The sequence below is a fragment of the Schistocerca cancellata genome, chromosome 1 (assembly GCF_023864275.1).
Source record: "Schistocerca cancellata isolate TAMUIC-IGC-003103 chromosome 1, iqSchCanc2.1, whole genome shotgun sequence".
NCBI classification, from domain to species: domain Eukaryota; kingdom Metazoa; phylum Arthropoda; class Insecta; order Orthoptera; family Acrididae; genus Schistocerca; species Schistocerca cancellata.
The window spans coordinates 1,049,779,431-1,049,801,820 of record NC_064626.1 but is presented as its reverse complement, the minus strand read 5'-3'; the positions used below and the strand labels follow the sequence as shown (position 1 = coordinate 1,049,801,820).

The window sequence follows — 22,390 nt, the reverse complement described above, 5'->3', positions numbered from 1 at the left end:
GCTGTCCGAGAGAGCGTTTGTGACGGCTTTTCTGAAAGTTGCAAAAAATAACGCATCTGAAACGTTTTCTTATGTCTGTGCGACGCGATTTAATGCAAGCCAAATATAAAAATTAATCGAAAAGGAATGTTCCTTGTTGCTGACAATTTGATAATCGATAACTGACACATTGCTAAGTGACTTATCAGATTATAAAATATAGTTTTATTTGTCATTTTTATTAATAATAGAGAGTCATACGATAGGAAGCACTTACCTCGCTGTAATGCTGCTTGAAATTGTCTTTCAGTTCAAGCTTTGACTGGCGTTCCCCTTGCGACAAATTTTCGAACTGATCTTTGTGACAGGTATTAAAGTGGTGTTCAATCGAGTACTTTTTTAAATACATGAGGTTCCGATGTCATTTGGCATGATTTTCGACAGCAATACAAAGGAAATTAATTTCCCACTCGGGTTTAAATAGTGCGGACGCGCCGCTCCTCCTTTTTTTTGTCTGCTGCCGTTGACCATCCATCTCGATCCACTGTAGCCTTACGTCTGTTGACTAACGGGTTTGTGCGTATCAGTGCTTTTGACCATGCTGGCGCGGCGGTCTGTCTTCCGTACGAAGCGCGCATACAGCGGCATGACAAGGCCCGATGGGTTGACCGCACGCTCAGCTAATCGACAAGACTCGGCCACTGCAACAACGTACGAATTTGCCCGGGGCGCTGGCTTCGGGCGATCGCGGGCGCTAGCGTCCGAGGGGCACAGTTTGGGTGAACCTGGACCCACCTGTCCCCGTAGAATGGTTCGGACCCGAACTCCAAAAGATACTTTCGCGCCATCATGTCGGAACCACAATTCGCGCCAAATGTGCAGTGGCCCATCTACCAAAAACTCGGCAAGCTCTTGTTCCAGGGATATCAAGTACCTGGCACCCGTTAGGTGGGGAGGAAGGATGTACGGCCCAATCACGCGATCATCGTTTATACCTGCCTAGACATTGATGCCAAAGGTGAGCTGAAATCTTCGTGTACGCGTGGCTTTGGGGTTTTCGTGATCCAAAATGTGCCTATTCCGAGCATTTATAGTATGTTCCCTGTTGAAATGCGCTGAACAAAATTTGCCTTGGAAAGTGAGGAAAATCCACACAAATGAGTAAAAACCAAGTACAGAAATTGACACGTGGCACAAATTCTGCCGAGAGCATGGCGTGTACCTTCTGAGACGAGTGAGACACGTGCAAGTCATGTGCGATGGATTGTCTTCAACTTCATGAAGCACTTCCTCTTCCAGTACGACAGTGCGTCTTCTATTTGGAGCACCATGGCTTTTCTCTATCGCTTGTGAATTTCCCACTGGTAAACAAGGGGTGAGATGGAGTCATACGATTTGGAAAGTTCTCGTGTTACAAACGTTGAGCTTATCCTCCATTACGGCGAGCTTCACTGTGAATTAACAAGATATCGGTGTAATCTGCATCCTGTTACTGCAGTACTACTCACCGTAGTCTCAACTAATGCATTACCGGGAAGCATGGAAACAAGGCAGATGGAAACAGAGGACATTACGTGACATCCCGTCATCGTACCATTCATGAATGTGGATAGCCTACCATAACAAACGAACTGCATAAGAAACAGCTAGCGCGCGATTGTCTAGCTCTTGTTTTCCTTGTAACATGCAAACAAACCGTTTCTGGACATGAGTTCCTATGTAAATCTTGATCTACTGAGTCCCCTCAACATCTCTAGAAGTGTGTAATATGAAGTGTGAAACATTTTGTGTACGGAGGTGCTAACAGAATGGCTTATGCCTCAACTACAGGAATCTCTTCCAAGTGTAAATCTTTTAACAAGATGATGCTTCTTCCCATTTTCGTTCATAAACACCTAAATACCACTGTAACCGAACACTTCATCGGTTTGTGTTTGTGCTACTCACAGATTTGTGATAAACGCCTATTTATTTATTGCTGTTTGCGGTGATATGTAAAGATCGTCGTCTAAGTTCCATCTTTGCCAAAACAACTCGCTGTTTAATAGACTCGCATGTCTCTTGCAGTAGAGTGGACCTTTCTTTTTCGTGTCCGTAGTCAAGTTTTCGCATATTTCTGCCCCGATACTGAGCTAACTGAGTAACACACTTATTTGCTTCCCATATATTTTCAAAGACACACGGGAACGGAGAAGCAAGGCACTCCAAAATATGCTTTCTGTATTGGTACTCAACACATTCACACAAAATGTCGTCATCCTTCAGGAAAGGGCACCCATACTATATTTTGTAGGGTGGGGGAGGAAGGCTAGTATTTTTTTTTAACATTTCGGAAGACGAAAGGCGACTTGTAAATAGCCATAAAATAGGGCCAGTTCCGACCCACTTAAAAACATGCGTAATACCGGCTTTTAAACCATGTTTTTAAAAGAAAAACACCTAACTGCTCTATATATTTTCCTTTCCATTAGACCTAGGAAGGTTGGTGGGGGCGGGTGCGGCTTTGGCTGCTCTTGCCTTCAGGTACCATCTTACTACACAGAACTCCGCCGCCACTCTTACCCGTGCCTGAGTGAGCTTTCTTTAGGTCTTCCGTGGAAATTTGATGCCAACAGTTGCATCCTTTCGTTGTAAACATCATCTTGAAGTCTTTACATACTGTGACGTGAGTCGTCCATTTTCGTCTTTGGGGTACACCGAATGTGCCCTTGCCCTTTCATCTGAGGTTCTGCTTGAATTCCTTATTGTATTCATGAGGTGCTCATCAAGTTGATGGGGCAGAAATGTCTGCGGCTTTCTATAGTGTGCACAAAGGTTTGTACGTCACGCAACCAGTTATTTCGGTAAAAGCGACCTTTATTTTAATGGTTCAAATGGCTCTGAGCACTATGGGACTTAACATCTATGGTCATCAGTCCCCTAGAACTTAGAACTACGTAAACCTAACTAACCTCAGGACGGCACACAACACCCAGCCATCACGAGGCAGAGAAAATCTCTGACCCCGCCGGGAATCGAACCCGGGAACCCGGGCGTGGGAAGCGAGAACGCTACCGCACGACCACGAGATGCGGGCTTATTTTAATGCGTGGGAACATGCGTTCCAGACTGAGTTAACACAAGCCACTGAATGCTGTTTTGAGGACAAGGCGTTTGCACTACACTGGCTGACTATCGATTTCACAGGATATTATTTCTTCTTGCAACTCTCTTGTGTGTATAATCGCAATGACTCTTGTAGGCAACAGCTACCGTTAAGACAAGAGTTGAAACATGAATGAGTCGTACATCAATTTTTAAAATAGTTAATCACGAAATTTACACAGTACGCTGTGTGAGAGTACTCCCTGAGGGAGAATTACGTCTTTGACTTTAAATTGTACTGTAATGATGAATGTAGAGCGTAAAAATTGTAAAGGGAAACCAACAGCATTAATCGATCACTTTCAAATGGACAATCACTCAATCGATAAAATTGACGAGTTCGGGCTTACAGACTTTTTTTCTTTTCGCGCACCATCTGTACATGGAGTAGACACAGGATAAAATGATCGGCACTCAGTACCACATTCCTTTCAATTTAGATGTGCTTAACAGAGAATAAACTCTTGGAGAGTGATTGTGTTAAATTGCGTGAATTCATCGTGACAGCTCATATCTGAAACGAATTTTTACATTGAAGAAAATACGGAAACGCTTGGTGTGCGTTGTAAGTACACTACTGGCCATTAAAATTGCTACACCAAGAAGAAATGCAGATGATAAACGGGTATTCATTGGACAAATATATTATACTAGAACTGATATGTGATTACATTTTCACGCAATTTGGGTGCATTGATCCTGAAAAATCAGTACCCAGAACAACCACCTCTGGCCGTAATAACGCCCTTGATACGCCTGGGCATTGAGTCAAACAGAGCTTGGATGGCGTGTACAGGTTCAGCTGCCCATGCAGCTTCAACACGATACCACAGTTCATCAAGAGTAGTGACTGGCGTATTGTGACGAGCCAGTTGCTCGGCCACCATTGACCAGACGTTTTCAATTGGTGAGAGATTTGGAGAATGTGCTGGTCAGGGCAGCAATCGAACATTTTCTGTATCCATAAAGGCCCGTACAGTACCTGCAACATGCGGTCGTGCATTATCCTGCTGAAATGTAGGGTTTCGCAGGGATCGAATGAAGGGTAGAGCCACGGGTCGTAACACATCTGAAATGTAACGTCCACTGTTCAAAGTGCCGTCAATGCGAGCGAGAGGTGACCGAGACGTGTAACCAATGGCACCCCATACCATCACGCTGGGTGATACTCCAGTTTGGCGATGACGAATACACGCTTCCAATATGCGTTCACCGCGATGTCGCCAAACACGGATGCGACCATCATGATGCTGTAAACAAAACCTGGATTTATCCGAAAAAATCACGTTTTTCCATTCGTGCACCCAGGTTCGTCTTTGAGTACACCATCGCAGGCGCTCCTGTCTGTGATGCAGCGTCAAGGGTTGTTGCCTTGCAGACGTCCCCATCTGTTGACTTAGGGATCGAGACGTGGCTGCACGATCCTTTACAGCCATGCGGATAAGATGCCTGTCATCTCGACTGCTAGTGATACGAGGCCGTTGGGATCCAGAACAGCGTTCCGTATTACCCTCCTGAACCCACCGATTCCATATTCTGCTAACAGTCATTGGATGTCGACCACCGTGAGCAGCAATGTCGCGATGCGATAAACCACAATCGCGATAGGCCACGCGGCCGCCAGGAGCCTGGTGTTCTTGCGACCACTGCCAGCAATCATGTATCGTGGCTACATTCCTGCCAAATCTTTCTGCAGTATCGCGGAAGGAACATCCAGCTTCCCGTAGTTCTATTACACGACCTCGTTCAAACTCAGTGAGTTGCTTACAACTGTGTCTCTGTAGCCTCAGAGGCATTCCTGACAATCAAGTCATCGCGTCCAATCTCAAAGGTAACCAACGCATGCGAACATTACAGCGTGTATTGTAAGCGAAGCCGATTTGCACCTTCTGTCAGTGTATAAAAATGGTTCAAATGGCTCTGAGCAGTATGGGACTTAACATCTATGGTCATCAGTCCCCTAGAACTTAGAACTACTTAAATCTAACTAACCTAAGGACATCACACAACACCCAGTCATCACGAGGCCGTCAGTGTATAAGCACAAAAATCTTAAGGAAGTCATTTATCACTTTGTATTATTGTAGAACATGTACGTTATTTCAATAAAGAATACGCTTTGTATCCGCATTAATCTTTTTGAATAAATATGTACTTTCAGGTTACCAAGCCTGCTTGTAGATAGATTAATCACAGCAGGTACGAAAGCGTCAAGCGAATCATTTCACGCCTTCAACGCCCGTGAATGGGCAGGAAAGAGGGTCGGTAGCTTTGCTAGGGTAACACGTAAGACCTGTCTCGTGTAGAGCGCACATTGTTACATGCTACTGCCATTACACTGACCGTTCTGACAGCTAAGAGTGCCCTTGCCTCCTGTTGAAACTCAGGACTCTGTTTCTGGCTGTGAAGCAGGCGCCGACCCTGGGCAGCGAGTGTACGCCCGGACAGGTAATTATTCAGCCTGCGGCCGCCGGCGATACATTCGTTCCGTTCCAGACTCATCCCTACCCATCCCAACGCATCCCGGCCCGAGGAACTCGCGTCATGGGCGCCGCTGGAATGCGCCTGTAGGATTTCTTCTCGAAGTGGCGCTGATCATTCGGTAGCAACGGTGACCACGATATATAACTGATACTAGCATATACTCACTTTCAGCTCTACAACATCGTATGGGAAAAAAGAAAAGACGGACATCTTCGATTGTTTTGCATTTTCTTTAGTTACCAAGAAGTTATACGTTAACAGATTACTGATGTTTGTATGCACCAGGCGCTTTACGCTAATTTCAGCAAATGCAAACGACACACACACACACACACACACACACACACACACACACACACTCCTACTGAAATACGTTGTGACAAGCATGTGACATACAGACCACAGAGTCTATAACAGTTATGGACAATGTATTCACAATAAAAGTATCTCATCAGAAGTATGAAAATTTCAACGTTCAACGTCCTTGAAGCACTTTATATAAACTTAGGAAGAAATTGGTTTGGCTCTTAAAAACAGACAGACATGACAACGAATAAGTGCAATTATGCCACACAATATCGAGGGTGTCCATAGGCCCTGGCATACAGCTGTGGTCAGCTTCTCTTAATGGTGTTTGCTTTTTCCTTCGCTCCTCTGGCAATAATTTATACAGTGTTTCAGAGTCTTTGTGACGAACCATTAGTGGTGATAGAACACATCGTGGGGAACAACATTTGTTAGAGATAAAATGTTCACTGAAGCTTCCCAGGACTATAGGCATCTTTTATAATTTATTATGCCCCTGAGAGGCAGTGGGGTGTAGGCATTCTGTGTTCGTATGCAATGTGTGAGTAAAAGGGTAAAGACAGAATGAGCAGTTTGTTAATGCAGGTTGCATACATGCATACATTGAGGAGCAAACCTATTGTTATGCTAGGTGATTTATTAATCCCCATCCTCTTGATTTATGACCATTTGGGGATAATGAGTCCTTCTGAGAAAACTCACACCCCTCCCCTCTCCTTGACTTATGACCCCCTCGGGATCTGAGAAACCCCATCCCCTTCACTTACTGTCTGCTTCATCCCCCTCTCCCCCCTCTGGGAAATCGCCCAGCCTTCCTTTCCACCTTCGCCCAAAGAAAGAAAATTTCCAGGAAAATCGTTCAGCCTGTGCAGAACTTTTGGTGTGGAAAGTGCAAGTATTACCCTGTCCACCCTAATTTCGTAATTACACTGCTGCAGATTGGAGGTCTTGTCTTGCTGTAAAATGTGTGCTCACATTGATTTGCAAGGGTAGACTGAGCTAGTGCTGATACTCTCTCAATGCAGCGCTATAACTGCTCCCGTACAAATGTTTCACTGACAGTGCGCCACCTCTCTTCTCGATAGCCTGCTGTGCACTCACTTTGTAGCATATCAGATGACAGCGTGGATGTCATACCGTCATGCACGGAGGGTACAGCCCAGATCTGTACCTGGTGGCCAGAGTTGGAACTAATTTGTTTTCCATCATAAACAGGGTCCGCATTAACGCATAAGCATATCTGACGTAAGATAATTACATGCCACACTGGAGCTCTATGAGTAGCTGTATTTTAGTACAACTACCGTGTATTATGAATTTTATTCTGTTTATTATTTGCTTCGTCCTAAAATATTTGCTATCCTCCTGCCGCAGCCTGTATACAGAGAGCAGCTTCCACGATGTTTCACAAGCCGTTGCAGTTACGAATTAGAAAACTGGTACTGAACATTAACTCACTTTTCATTACGCTGTCGTAACTTAAGAGAGGGACGGTGTAGTTTACTACGGGTATTAATCTTCCCTCACCGAGGTAGGTGTTCAGCACTAACCTGCTACTACAGGTAACAATCTTTTCATTTGCCTCGCAGTGAGAGAGACAAGCGTCGTAATAAATTTCTGAACACGAACAGCTAAATATGAGCTAGAGCAGGCGGCATTTCGGTGCCCGACATTGTATGCAAAGCAGCAGTTAATTGTCCAACAGCAGGGGGGCAGGTCTCCCTGGCGCCGGCTCTTACTCTTCCGCCTGCGCCTCCCGCCGAGAAGCCTACCGAAACAAGAAAGAGCCCACTAAAAACTGCATTTGAGCCGCAACTTACACATTACGTGTAACTGTGCGTTGTCATCCCCATGTATAATTTCCAACTGAACTCAGATATACGGTATACGCAACTCACGTAGTAAGTATACGATTTTTTAGTTGTGCTTCTCACCGTATGATGGTGAGTTCCTAAATAAGAGAAAGTCACGTGTCACGTGTCAGGCAGTCGGCAGCACATAGGTGTCTGATCACCTAGCCTTTACGCCACCTCCACGAAATCTTCATCTCACAGTAGTTGATCACAATGTCCCCTTGTAGCTGCAACTGTTGAATACCGTAATGTAGATGGCATCACGGTCCTATTCTTTCGACTGCGTAATAGCAAACAACAGTCATCATTGTGGATCATAGAATGAAGGCTTTCACGACCGGATGACATTGCTGCTAGTGAACATTTCGGGGTATAAGTCGTGGTCCACGAAACTCTTGTGTTCGTAACGTTTCATCCACAACTGCGCTGGACATCTCCAGTAGAGTAGCTCCTCTATTGAGTCTTGCCGTCTCGAATCGGCAAGTCTCAACGGAGGAGCAATGCCTCTCGAGATGTCCAGCGCAGTCGTGGATGAAACGTTTCGAACACAAGAGTTTCGCGCACCACGACATATACACCGAAGGGTTTACTAGAAGCAACATCATTGAGGATGTCATAAGGTTTCGCCGTGGTAAGCTGTACGAACAAGATGCCGAATCTGTGCTAAGGAATTTTTACCACAGTCTGCGTATATCCCAAAGACAAGCATTTAAATAGTACGCTGTAACTGCCAAGGGTTTTAAGTCTGCCCAGTGTACCAGGCGCTCTCCGTCAAGGGCGCACGGTAAATGGTGCCTCGACGTCTTTTGAGCGAAGTGGTTTTTCACAGCTACATCATCTCTCACTCTCACACTACTGTCTACTGTCTTAACGTCCAACACCCTGCCACCCTGCTCCTCACAAGCATTAAATATTAATAACTTTATCGCGAGATCCCTGCGAATGCATTAAGCCGATGGCGTTAAAGAACTCCCTCGACAGGTACACGCCAACGGACTTGCCGCAGTGGTAACACCGGTTCCCGTCAGATCACCGAAGCTAAGCGCTGTCGGGTTGGGCTAGCACTTGGATGGGTGACTACCCAGTCTACCAAGCGCTGTTGGTTAGCGGGGTGTACTCAGCCAATCTGAAGCGAAATTGAGGAGCTACTTGATTGAGAAGTAGCGGCTGCGGCCTCGTAAACTGACATACGGCCTGGAGAGAGGTGAGCTGACCACATGCCCCTCCATATCCGCATCTACTGACGCCTGTGGGCTAAGGATGACACGTAAGCCGGTCGCTACATTTGGGCCTTCATGGCTTGCTCGGGCGGAATTTAGTTTTGGCAGGTAGAAAATGACTGAGCAAACATACATCGGGTACTATCTTCTTATGCCCCGCTTTCCAAACAGAACGAATATACGCCTTCCAACAACATATGCCAGTGTTTACGTTGACACAGTGATCATCATGCAAGCGGTCCAATTCGGCAAGCCGCTGTTATACTCAATAAGTGTAGTACTGGTTCTCAAGAGCAATACGGGGAGACAATAAGGTTAATCTTATGAGCACAATTCAGAAGGTGTTTGAGCAGCGGCGTTATAGAACTTCGGAGAAATTTCGCTGGACACCATTGCACCACGGCATCCAGCGAAAAGAGTATGTTGTCTTCCGTACAAAGGACGCAACGCACGACGAGCACAGGAAGACTACGGCATGAGGGCCGACAGTACTAAAATATGTAACTTAACCAGCACATACAACTACAATGTTGGGTTGATATCGGCTGACAATAAATTATATTGTTGTTGCGATTAGTGGACAATGACCTACCTACGTCTTTGGGGGCATAGCACCACGTACTTGGATCTTACTATCTATACGAAACGTTTTTAATGTTTTCTTTATGATATTAAAATGACTCATTACATTGTGTTTTTCCGTGTGCACTGATGTACCACTTTTAATTTTATCATTTTATGTAATTTATTAACATAGTATACATGACACGACGCCACCATGTTTACCCTGTTGCCGCCGAGTGGCAATTTTGTCTTCCTATGCCAGTTCTATGGGAACTCACTTACTAGTTATCATCTCATGTCACGCACACAAATGGTAGGAATGGATTGTATTTGCACTTTTATTTAATGTTGTTTAGTTATTAGTATCTCAAAAAATATCGTAACATATTTTTGTACCCCCATTCGTTTGTTATATTTCTAGTTTAGATTTCTGAAGACGGAAGTAATTCCGAAACGCATCACGCATACTTTGTGATAATTAAAGTAATTCTTCACCTGATTATGACTTTTAATGTGGCCTAGCCAGCTTAACTACAGATCTACTATATTTACTAGAATGGTAGCTACCGTCCTAAGTGACTTTGTCACACTTTTGTTTATAACCGTATCGTTTTCACAGAGAGATCCTGTACCGTCTCATGGAATAGCAGGCGCCATTGTTGTATCTATGTATTGCTTAATCTTTAACTCATGAAGGACATCGTATAATCCAAAGATGATACAACGGTTCCATTTCAGAACATGTGCCAGCAAATCTTCCTTTGTCTCTACAGGAGTCTCGTAAATTAAGCTATGCTTACGACCACACAAGAAGTAGACCATAGGACGTAGTACACGTCATCCTAATACGTACCAGGACAAGCAACTCTTGAGACTTTTCGGAATGTAACATATGTTTCCGAACATGGGTTGCTATTCAAAATATTGTGTACTCACTCCCCTCTCCAAGTCCTAAAAGTTTGTAACGGGAATTTCCGAACACCCTGCGTACAACTGACACAATTTTAAAAGCGGAATGTACAGATGACGTAAGCGGACACGACCGCCGCTGGTCTTCTTGTGGGAGGTTTGAGTAGCACTGACCTAATCGTGTAACTTAACGCGCAGTACGCTACCTTTCGAGATACGGAATCAGCTGCACCTGAATCGAATCTGCGAGTTGGTCTGGTTTTCCGGATAGCCTGAGTGTGGTTTTTAGATGTTTTTCCATGTCCGTGTAGGCGAATGCAGACTTGTCCGCAAACTCCGTCTCAGAAAATACGATACGCAAACAGGTAAATTACGGTAACACACAGAACAAAAACCGAGCGAGGTGGCGCAGTGGTTAGTACACTGGACTCGCTTTCGGGAGGACGACGGCTCAAACCCGCGGCCGGCCATCCTGATTTAGGTTTTCCGTGATTGCACGAAATCACTTCTGGCAAATGCCGCCAAGGTTCCTTTGACAGGGCACGGCCGACTTCCTTCCCCATCCTTTCCTAACCCGATGGGACCAATGTCCACCCTGTTTGGTGCCTTCCCCCAATCAACCAACCAACCAACAGAACAAAGTTTACACGGTTCATCGACAGTTGGTGCCACATCACTAACCTTCCTTCGGTTAACTGACGACTGCAGTGACGGGAAATGTATTCGACTACAAAGTTAAAATAAACTTTCCTGGTCGTGAAAACAGCGGACCCCGTAGTGCTATTGTTTTCCCGTAGTAATTGCTGTATTTGCGATTTTTCTCTGATTTATGGAAACCAGTGCAATTATTAATTAACAGGTTACTGTTACTAAATAACTATCGGGCCTTTAAAATGACTTTTAGAAAGCTTCTGTTTTTCGAAAGCGCACTATTATTTCCGAGTGGGAAAATAAAAAGCAGTTTATCTGCTTGGTGTAGTCATATACTTCTCCATCTATACTCGGCAAGTGACAATGTGATGTGTGGCGGAGAATATTTTGTGTACCACTGTCCATCCTCTGTGGCCGAGCGGTTCTAGGCGCTTCAATCTGGAACCGCGCGACCGCTACGGTCGCAGGTTCGAATCCTGCCTCGGTCATGGATGTGTGTGATGTCCTTGGGTTAGTTAGGTTTAAGTAGTTCTACGTTCTAGGGGACTGATGACCTGAGATGTCAAGTTCCATAGTGCTCAGAGCCATTTGAACCATTTTTTTGTCCATTCTCCCCTTTTCTGCACCATTTGCGAAAATTTCGCGGGAAGAACGACTGTTGGTAAGACTCCATGTGGGCTCGAAATTCTCTGATTTTATGTCTACAATCCTTTCGCGAGATATACGTAGGGGGAATCAGGGTCGTACGCTGTCCGAACTTTGATAGTAAAGCAGACTGATAAAGTATGCCTCTCGTGCAGCGTCTACCACTGTAGCATCTCCGTGATGCTTTCGTGCTTACTACACGAACCTGTAACGAAACGCGCTGCTCTTCTTTGTATCTTCTATATTTCCTCCATTAACATTCAAGTATTGGTCGAATTAGGGCTTTGTAAGCTACCTCCTTTGTTGACGACTACATTTCCGAAGGATTCTTCCAATGAATCTGGCACCTTACTTACGATTAGTGTTATTTCGTCGTACCACTTTAAATCGCTCCGTACACATACTCCTAGATACTTTATGGAAGTTACTGCTCCTAGCAATTGTTCTGCAACAGTGTCAGTATACAATAATGGGCCTTTATGTATACGCAGTGCGCTAGATTAGATTATGTTGAGGGTAAATTGCAGCTTCCTGCACCTGTAGTTTAATCGTCGCGATGGGAGCTTATCGAGGGTTGGAGGAGTTTTCGTTACGTTGTAAACTATTTCCCCATTTTTTCCTTCTTTGGTGATCACAGTCATAATGTACTTTTTGAATGAAATTGCCACCATTTCACTAAAAGTTTCTTATTATTCAATTGTTTTTACACTATCGTGATTTCTGCTTTATAGCCGCTCTTTCAGACGATTCTCATAGATTTGAAGGAAATTTGAGACAGTCGTTTATCGTTGGAAAAAAAAGCCTATTTCGTCTTGTAGCTCGGGAATCCACAGTTTTTGAGGAAATCGACGTAGTTTTCTGTGCCACATGTCACAATGACTGTAACCAATTGTGGTGAGCGAGGCCGGTAAGTTAGGAGCCGTAATGCTCCGCATTTGCGGGGCTTCTGATGTTGAGAACATTTTTGTTCTTATATAAAATATACTTTATCACAAAAATTTGAATTTAAATTTTATAAATAATTTCGTTCTCTTAATCAGATGAAGTAGCGAATATCTATAATATTGCTATTTTTATTTACTTAGTAGTTAATACTGAATCGAAAATAGACTTATTTACCACTATGAGACTGGAAAAAGAAAAGGATGAGGTGACAGTGGTACACAGAGTAACCTCCGCCACACACCGTGAGGTGGCTTGTGCGAGGTGTATGGAGGTACACGCAGAATTGCTGACAATTGTGGTAATAACCCTAATTTTTTATGACTACGTGGAAATTAATCTATTTTTATAGCGACACTCGTAGACAAAAGCCGCAATGTCGCAATTGGACCCACATTCGGGAGGGCGGCCGCTCACATCACCTTACGACCATCCAGATATACATTTTTCTAAATTAATTTATGTACACATTCGTTTCGTTAGCCAAGATAAATTTCAAGCCCTGTCTCACATCTAATCAGATATTCCTCGTGAGTCAAAATTACAATTTGCATGGAGCATGAGCAGTATACAGGGTGTATCAAAAAAGGATCATCCAGTTTGGTACGTCTATATTTCTGAAACTAATGAACATATATAATGTCCGCAGCTCGTGGTCGTGCGGTAGCGTTCTCGCTTCCCACGTCCGGGTTCCCGGGTTCGATTCCTGGCGGGGTCAGGGATTTTCTCTGCCTCGTGATGACTGGGTGTTGTGTGCTGTCCTTAGGTTAGTTAGGTTTAAGTAGTTCTAAGTTCTAGGGGACTGATGACCATAGATGTTAAGTCCCATAGTGGTCAGAGCCATTTGAACCATTTTTTTGAACATACACAGTGAATTTTGTTTTTCTAAGAACGTCATACTTAAAAGTTTCTTTTTTCATACCTTTTCATATTTGTTCAATATGCCCCCCCCCCCTTGAGATGCACGGGATATGTTAATGCGGTAGACAAATTGTTCCCACACCGAAGCGAGCATGTCTTGAGTTACAGCATCCACAGCTCCTGCTACGCGATGTCTCAGTTTTTTAATTGTTGTTGGTAACGCAGGCACATAAACATAATTTTTTATAAACCCCACAAAAAATAATCACACACCTTCAGGTCCGGTGACCTTGGAGGCCAGTAATGTAAAGCTGAATCATTTGGTCCAGTGCGACAGATCCGTCGTTCAGGAATCCTTTGATTTAAAAATTCCCGCACTTCCACATTACAGTATGGCGGTGTCCCATCCTGTTGGTAAATGAAGACGTTCGAATCAGTCTCCAACTGTGGGAAACGAAAGTTCTCAAGCATATCGAGGTATGTGCTTCCTGTAACAATGGCGGATGTGTTCGACCGCTGTGTCAGACACTCGGGGACGGCCCGGCGATTTGCCTTTACGCAAACAACCCGTTTTTCGGAATTGCTCTTGCCATCGTCTAATACTCTGTGCTGTAGGAGGATCCACACCATACCTAGTACGAAAGTCACGCTGAACAGTCATTAATGACCAGCACTGCTCAAAACGTAGCTCATAAAACGCTTTCATTTGTCCCGAAACCATTTTACTAGAACTAAAGTGGGCGCACAATGCTGCTACCTGCCGGGAACCATGTATAAAACTCGAGAGTTTGTTCTTCCCAACAGTACGTTGTCCATGGACATATCTCAAATGACATAATGAATTTTTTTTTTTTAAATCGGATGATTCTTTTTGATAAACCCTGTATAATGATAATAGTAATAATAAGCGGACGCGCCCGCACACACACACACACACACACACACACACACACACACACACCGGAGATATTCTTCGGCGTGCATACCTGCCGATATGCAAAATTCTGGCAACGTGTGACGCGCACGGGGGCGGGTGAATAAGACAGTGCGAACCGAGCCGCCGTTAAGTACAGACGCGTATTTCGATACGCGGATCACCTGGGTCGAGCTTAACGCGAGCTACCCACAGACGGGTACGGAATTTGTGTGGCGCTTCCCGTTCGTTTCTGACTTCGCTTCGTCGCGTCCGCGAAATACACGACGCCCCAGGAATCGCGAGAAAAAGGTTCGTTTCGTTCCGGACACGTGTCTACGGTTCTCCCGCGCTCACGCGATCGGACGAGGCGCTCGTCACCTAGGAGTGTACGCTCTCCGGGATCGGTGTTGGTGCAACTGTTATGCAAAGACAATTATCGCGATCAGCAGTTAATGGAGACTGATGTGATTTCATTTTTGTCATGTGTTCATTTACTCGTTTATCAGAATAAATACATATTCGACAACTCCCGTTGACACATCTTCACCATGTCCAAAGTGCGTGAGTGCCATGCACGACTGACATGTAAGCGGCGATAGCCACACGGTCCCGCCCAACTAGTGACCCCCGACACGATTTGAACACGCAACCTTCTGATCTGGAGTCAGTATTTATTTCATTTGCAAACTGATAATTACAGCTGTTAGGAGTAGTATATTTTTAGGTTGCTTAGAACCTCCAAGTACATATGGGAAGAGCAAGCCATTAATGCTTATTTTCCCCTCGGAAAAAGTGAGTTGCTGAAGTGTGGACACGTGGATGCACAACGGTTAGTCTTGTGGTCCATTTAGTGGCGCAGTTATGACAGTACGGAATAGTAAATGTATGTGCGGGAAGACTGTTAGACACAGAAAGAAAAGCTCACACAGTGAAGTGGGGTATCAATGAGCACAATATCTGCACTTATACCCCAAACACCCTGTATACACTACTAGCCATTAAAATTGCTACACCAAGAAGAAATGCAGATGATAAACGGGTATTCATTGGACAAATATATTATACTAGAACTGACATGTGATTACATCTTCACGCAATTTGGGTGCATAGATCCTGAAAAATCAGTACCCAGAACAACCACCTCTGGCAGTAATAATGGCCTTGATACGCCTGGGCATTGAGTCAAACAGACCTTGGATGGCGTGTACAGGTACAGCTGCCCATGCAGCTTCAACATGATACCACAGTTCATTAAGAGTAGTGACTGGCGTATTGTGACGAGCCAGTTGCTCGGCCACCAATGACCAGACGGTTTCAGTTGGTGAGAGATCTGGAGAATCCGTTGGCCAGGGCAGCAGTCGAACATTTTCTGTTTCCAGAAAGGCCCGTACAGGACCTGCAACATGCGGTAGTGCATTATCCTGCTGAAATGTAGGGTTTCCCAGGGATCGAATGAAGGGTAGAGCCACGGGTCGTAACACATCTGAAATGTAACGTTCACTGTTCAAAGTGCCGTCAATGCGAGCAAGAGGTGACCGAGACGTTTAACCAATGGCACCCCATACCATCGCGCCGGGTGATACGCCACTATGGCGATGACGTATACACGCTTCCAATGTGCGTTCACCACGATGTCGCCAAACACGGATGCGACCATCATGATGCTCTAAACAGAACCTGGATTCATCCGAAATAATGACGTTTGCCATTCGTGCACCCAGGTTCGTCGTTGAGTACACCATCGAAGGCGCTCCTGTCTGTGATGCAGCGTCAAGGGTAACCGCAGCCATGGTCTCCGAGCTGGTAGTCCGTGCTGCTGCAAACGTCGTCGAACTGTTCGTGCAGATGGCTGTTGTCTTGCAAACGTCCCAATCTGTTGTCTCAGGGATCGAGACGTGGCTGCACGATCCGTTACAGCCATGCGGATAAGATGCCTGTCATCTCGACTGCTAGTGATACGAGGCTGTTGGGATCCAGCACGGCGTTCCGTATTACCCTCCTGAACCCACCGATTCCATATTCTGCTGACAGTCATTGCATCTCGACCAACGCGAGCAGCAATGTCGCGATACGATAAACAGCAATCGCGATAGGCTACAATCCGACCTTTACCAAAGTCGGAAACGTGATGGTACGCATTTCTCCTCCTTACACGAGGCATCACAACAACGTTTCACCAGGCACCGCCGTCAGCACGTTGTAGGTGTCGCCACCGGCGCCAACCTTGTGTGAATGCTCTGAAAAGCTAATCATTTGCATATCACAGCATCTTCTTCCTGTCGGTTAAATTTCTTGTCTGTAGCAGGTCATCTTCGTGGTGTAGCAATTTTAATGGCCAGTAGTGTATAAATAATATATGGAACTTAAGAAATGTCAGACTTGACATAGTGTTAAGCGATTTCTGTGTTACATTCTTGTAACTAACAGAAATATGGGCAGCAATACGAAAGGAATCACTGTGAAGAAATTGACTGATCAAAGAAATATCGAGAAATGATACAGTAATATTAGCAGATGTGGTGGAAGGAAAATATGCAGAAATAGGAAAGGATGAGAAAACGATGGAGAGTTTACAGTGTGACAGCAGGGGTGGCCAAGAATCAAGAATTCGGTTCGCAAGCCGTGCCCTGGTACGAGTGCCATCGAGCTCAGTCTCGGCGTACACTTCCCGCACTGTGAAGACACACTGTCAGGTTGCGAGGAGGTGGAAACAGCGAATGCGCCGCATTTATATGGCAGTACAGCCGCACTGCATGAGCACTGGTCTTATATTTTACATTTTTCAACAACATAGATCATAGACAAAGCAAAAATTCAATTTTATTTATTTTTGGCGCGCTGAAGACATAACTTTCATCAGGTATTAACTGTCGGCATACAGACAGATGCAGACCAATTCACTGAGTTTCGCACTCAGGTTGACACTTAATAGTGACTTATTTAGTTTAATAATGGAAGAAAGGTGTTTCACACACACATGTTAATCGAAAAATTGTAGCACTTTTGCTATCTCATTAAGGAGACGTGGGAACTATATCTGCGGAAAGCAATGTGGATGTCCCGCGCAGTTTTACGTTTAAAAAGGGAATTTCTTTGCAGATTAATCAGTCACAATTGCACATGCAAGGGGCACTTTCAACTGGAAAGGCAAACGGTCTCTAAAACAGATCGAAAACCGTTGTAAGATTTGGAGTGTCCTCAGAACGTTTAGGAAACCATTCTTTCAAGGTCACAATCAATTCTTCAAAATCGCGGTGTCTTTAATGCAGGTGATCTTAGGGACTAGAACTGTGTTCGTCAGAATGTGTCCCTTCTACAACGCGATTTTCGTTTTAAAAGCATCTTCGTCAAATCAGAGAGAAGTCGTTTCTCACCGTGCAGTGTCTTAATGAGGGCAGTGTGCAGTCACGTCCACTTAAAATGCGAGATAAGCAGTCCATTCCAGATGTCCTAATTTTCTTTCCTGCACAACTTTTTTCTTCATACATTCAACAATAGCGAGTTTTAAATCGAAATACCGTTGAAGGCATGGCCCTTGACGTAACCAGCGTACTTTGCAGTAATGTAGTCTCCACACTCTTCGTTCAGTTCCATAGAAAACTGTTGCAACTGACAGTGGAGTAATTTGTGTGATTTTAGGAACTTAGCCATATGCACCAGCAATTTCTTTACGTGCTGCATGTCTACAAAAAAAAAAAAAATGGTTCAAATGGCTCTGAACACTATGGGACTTAACATCTATGGTCATCAGTCCCCTAGAACTTAGAACTACTTAAACGTAACTAACCTAAGGACGTCACACAACGCCCAGTCATCACGAGGCAGAGAAAATGCCTGACCCCGCCGGGAATCGAACTGCATGTCTACAAATTTAGCACAAAGAGCTTCTTGATGTACAAAACAAAGAATCCCATTTATGGATCGTTGTAATTTTTTGCCCCTTTGTTGTCAACTAAATGTTTAAATTGTTGCTGCATTGTACTGTAACGTCGTTTCATAACAGATTAGCAGTGCGACGGCATAATATATACAGAGAATTCTCATCCCTCTCTTCTGTCATTCTCATTCAGTTTTTAAAAAATGGTTCAAATGGCTCTAAGCGCTATGGGACTTAATATCTGAGGTCATCAGTCCCCTAGACTTAGAACTACTTAAACCTAACTAATCGAAGGACATCAGAGACATCCATGCCCGAGGCAGGATTCGAACCTGCGACCGTAGAAGCAGCGCGGTTCAGGACTGAAGCGCCTAGAACCGCTCGGCCACAGCGGGCGGCTCACTCAGTTTTAAAGGCTTGTGACAACAGATCACTAGACTACGTCTTTTTGTGCAAACGGCCATTGTATCTGTGAAGATGCTTCATACCACGAACAAATAGCGAAGGGTGAACAGCGCTGACTCCACGATTCTGCCGAACTGAAGAGAGTAGTTGCGCCGACCGTAAACACGAAATGAAATGTCGTGATGTACCGGCTCGTTCCGAGAAGGACCGAGCAAAGCCGACACATGCCGAGCCTCGGCCCACACGCAGCCCGCACACTCGGCTCTCTTGAAGCTTGCCACGCCGTGGCCGGCGCTGATATAAAGCCTTAGTCTTCTCTCGAACACAGTGTGGTTTTGAGTAAGATGCAGGTTGCAAGGTGGTTTGCTCTAAGTCGTATATCGCTTAAGGCGAATACTGCTTTGGCTTCTCTGAAAAGGAAGCGGCTGATTTCCTTCTCCAATCCGACGTTGTGCACTGTCACTTATGCCTACGTCGTAAAAAAAAAAAAAAAAAAAAAAAACAAGGAAAGCTCGTTGGTATTAGGTCGGAAACGAAGTGTTGAGATGACGTTTGAACGCGTTCGCTACTGCCGACTGGCAGCTGCGCCTAGGCCTCGCCGTCGCCCACAGGCGCCCCTGAGCTCTCTCGCGCCAGGCGCCTGCAGAGGGGCTGCTGCCTGCTGGTGGCGCGTCCGCCTCCTCCTTTTTGCTGGCAGCACTCACGCACCTCACCTCAGCTCACCTCACAGACCGGGAAGTGGCCTGGATGGGTACAGCTGGGATAGCCCGGGGCTCAGGCGGCGGCAGCTGCTAGCGTGGGAGACGGCGCGGCCCGGCGCTACGTGAGCCGACTAACACAGCGGGCCGAGAACTACACTGCACGCTGCCACTTCTCTCTTTCTCTCTCTCTCTCTCTCTCTCTTAGATATTATCGCAACGTCGATACTGCAGCCATCTACAAACACACACACACACACACACACACACACACAGAGACACACACACACACACACACAGCTAACCACCCACCCATCCACACACACACACACATCTTAAATTTTGTCTTGGGACTAACAGCATTCTCTAGTTTTCTGTACCATTATTACGCCAAAAAAAAAGGTTCAAATGGCTCTGAGCACTATGCGACCTAACTTCTGAGGTCATCAGTCGCCTAGAACTTAGAACTAATTAAACCTAACTAACCTAAAGACATCACACACATCCATGCCCGAGGCAGGATTCGAACCGCTCGGCTCCAGTCTGTAGCGCCTAGAACCGCACGGCCACTCCGGCCGGCATTATTACGCATAACCTTTGTAAACACTGAGATACTGAAGGAGCTACTTTCTCTGTAAATGAAATGATATCCTCTTTCTCAGCAGCAGCTGAGAAGCCTTCAAAACAAAGCAACAGTAATACAGCGCTTGTTCATTTTTATGCTGAAGTTTATCAAAAAAGAAAAAGAAAGATGTGAGACGAGTGATGGAAATGCCGTGTGACAACGGCCTACCGTCGGGTAGGCGGTTCGCCTGGTGCAAGTCTTTCGAGTTGACGCTACTTCAGCGACTTGCGTGTCGATGGGGATGATATGATGATGATAAGGACAGCACAAAACCCAGTCCCTGAGCGGAGAAAGTCTCCGACCCAGCCGGGAATCGAACCCGTGCCATTAGGTATGACTTTCGGTCGCGCTGACCACTCAGCTGAATGCAGAGGACGAGGCATCACTGTGGAGCCCGTCACCTGATGTCTACGTGGCAATGGAAACTGTGCTGCGCTGAGACCTTCGCTCTAACATTCGTCACATCTCACACCTACTCCTGTGGAAAGTTTCATTGCATCACTATGCCCGACTTAAATAGTGATGTCCGAAACCAACACGCTTCGCTACACTGTGTCCAACCAAGCTCACTGGACGAAACAAATCACCTCCTTAAAAGAGCACGTTGGTCGCTTTGAAATGCTGTAAATCAGTGGTCGTCAAATTGCAGACCAAGTCAGGTGCCGGCCGCGGAGGCCGAGCGGTTCTAGGCGGTTCTGTCTGGAACCTCGCGACTGCTACGGCCGCAGGTTCGAATTCTGCCTCTGGCATGGATGTGTGTGATGTCCTTAGATTAGTTAGGTTTAAGTAGTTCTCAGTTCTAGGGGACTGATGACCTCAGATGTTAAGTCCCATAGTGCTCAGAGCCATTTGAACCAAGTCAGGTATTTGTGCCGCTCACGGTTCTCAGTCGTATTTTATGGTGTCCATCTAGCGACTAACGGCTTAATCCAGAAACGTCAACTAACATTAAGAACTCCTTAGAGTACAGTTTCCCTGCTCCGTAACGAACAAAAATACTTGAAAGGCACATAGTATCTGAAGACATGTTGATGAATTCGGCCGTGAGCTACGTGAAGTTGGCCGCTTACCTCAGATGCAAAGTAGAACTACCTCTGCGGGGTTAAAGGATGTGAGAGGGGGGAATGTTTCATCGTTTGTTTTCCAGTACTGACAACTCACTGGCGTGGCGACTTGTAAGTCAGCTGCTAGGGTACAAATTTTGTCACGGAAGTAATATGGATTCATCAATGTGCATTATAGAGACGGTTATCTTCAAATGCGGTACTTATTTGTAACAAAGAATATGTAATTAAATTAAGCCTGTTGTAATACAATGCATTGAGCTCCGCAAAAATGCCATTCAAAACGTTTAGTAAGAATTTGCGATCGTGTCCTATATTGCCCAATGCAGTTACGTCGTCAGGCAAGTGCATTGACACAACTTTGGATTCGTTGAGGCTGGCAGTAATTACTGTTTTCGTTTGTTTTTTTCCAATTTAGCTTACTGCCACGAATTTTTGACCAGTTATCTGGAAACTCTAAACAGTTTGTACAATTCAATAATCATGGTGACATACAATGATCTACATTTGGATGTAATAACAAATTATGTTAACATCAATTATTAATGTAAAAATTAAAACAGAAAATTGAAAACAGGAGTCAATTTAAAAAGTAAAACGAATTAGCTCGAGTTCCAAGTGAATAATTTCCAGCTAATATTACTAGATATGTTACTGACCGTTGGCGGGTAGGCTTGCGTGCCTCAACGATACAGATAGCCGTACCATAGGTGCAACCAGAACGGAGGGGTATCTGTTGAGAGGCCAGACAAACGTGTGGTTCCTGAAGAGGGGCAGCAGCCTTTTCAGTAGTTGCAGGGGCTACAGTCTGGATGATTGACTGATCTGGCCTTGTAATACTAACCAAAATGGCCTTGCTCTTCTTGTACTGCGAACGGCTGAAAGCAAGGGGAAACTACAGCCGTAATTTTTCCCGAGGGCATGCAGCTTTACTGTATGATTAGCATGGAGAGCTGCATCAAACCAGTCTCAGGACTGAAGACCACAACAACAAACATGTTACTAGCAGCCTTGGAATAATTCAAGGCTTTCCGATTAATTACAACCATACCTACTTCTAAACCTATTGTTGCTACGTTGCTCTACATCTCCCACACTGGTATGTGCGTGCCTCGGCAATCCTCGAAGCTACGCGTACCTGTATGAGTGGCCATGACATTCTTTCTTTCTTTCCTTCCTTTTTTTTTTAAAAAAATGTTCCTCACACACACACAATGATAGGTATATAAATTTAATCGGAGCAGCCT

At 45.1% G+C, this 22,390-nt stretch overlaps 1 protein-coding gene and 1 pseudogene across 1 annotated transcript in view; one reads left to right on the top strand and one right to left on the bottom strand.

Annotated features, from left to right (window-relative positions):
• Positions 1–22,390, bottom strand: part of LOC126090494 (uncharacterized) — a 687,867-nt gene that overhangs the window by 399,030 nt on the left and 266,447 nt on the right. The gene's annotated exons all lie outside the window — the stretch shown is intronic.
• On the top strand, positions 8,754–8,871 carry LOC126100106 (5S ribosomal RNA; annotated as a pseudogene).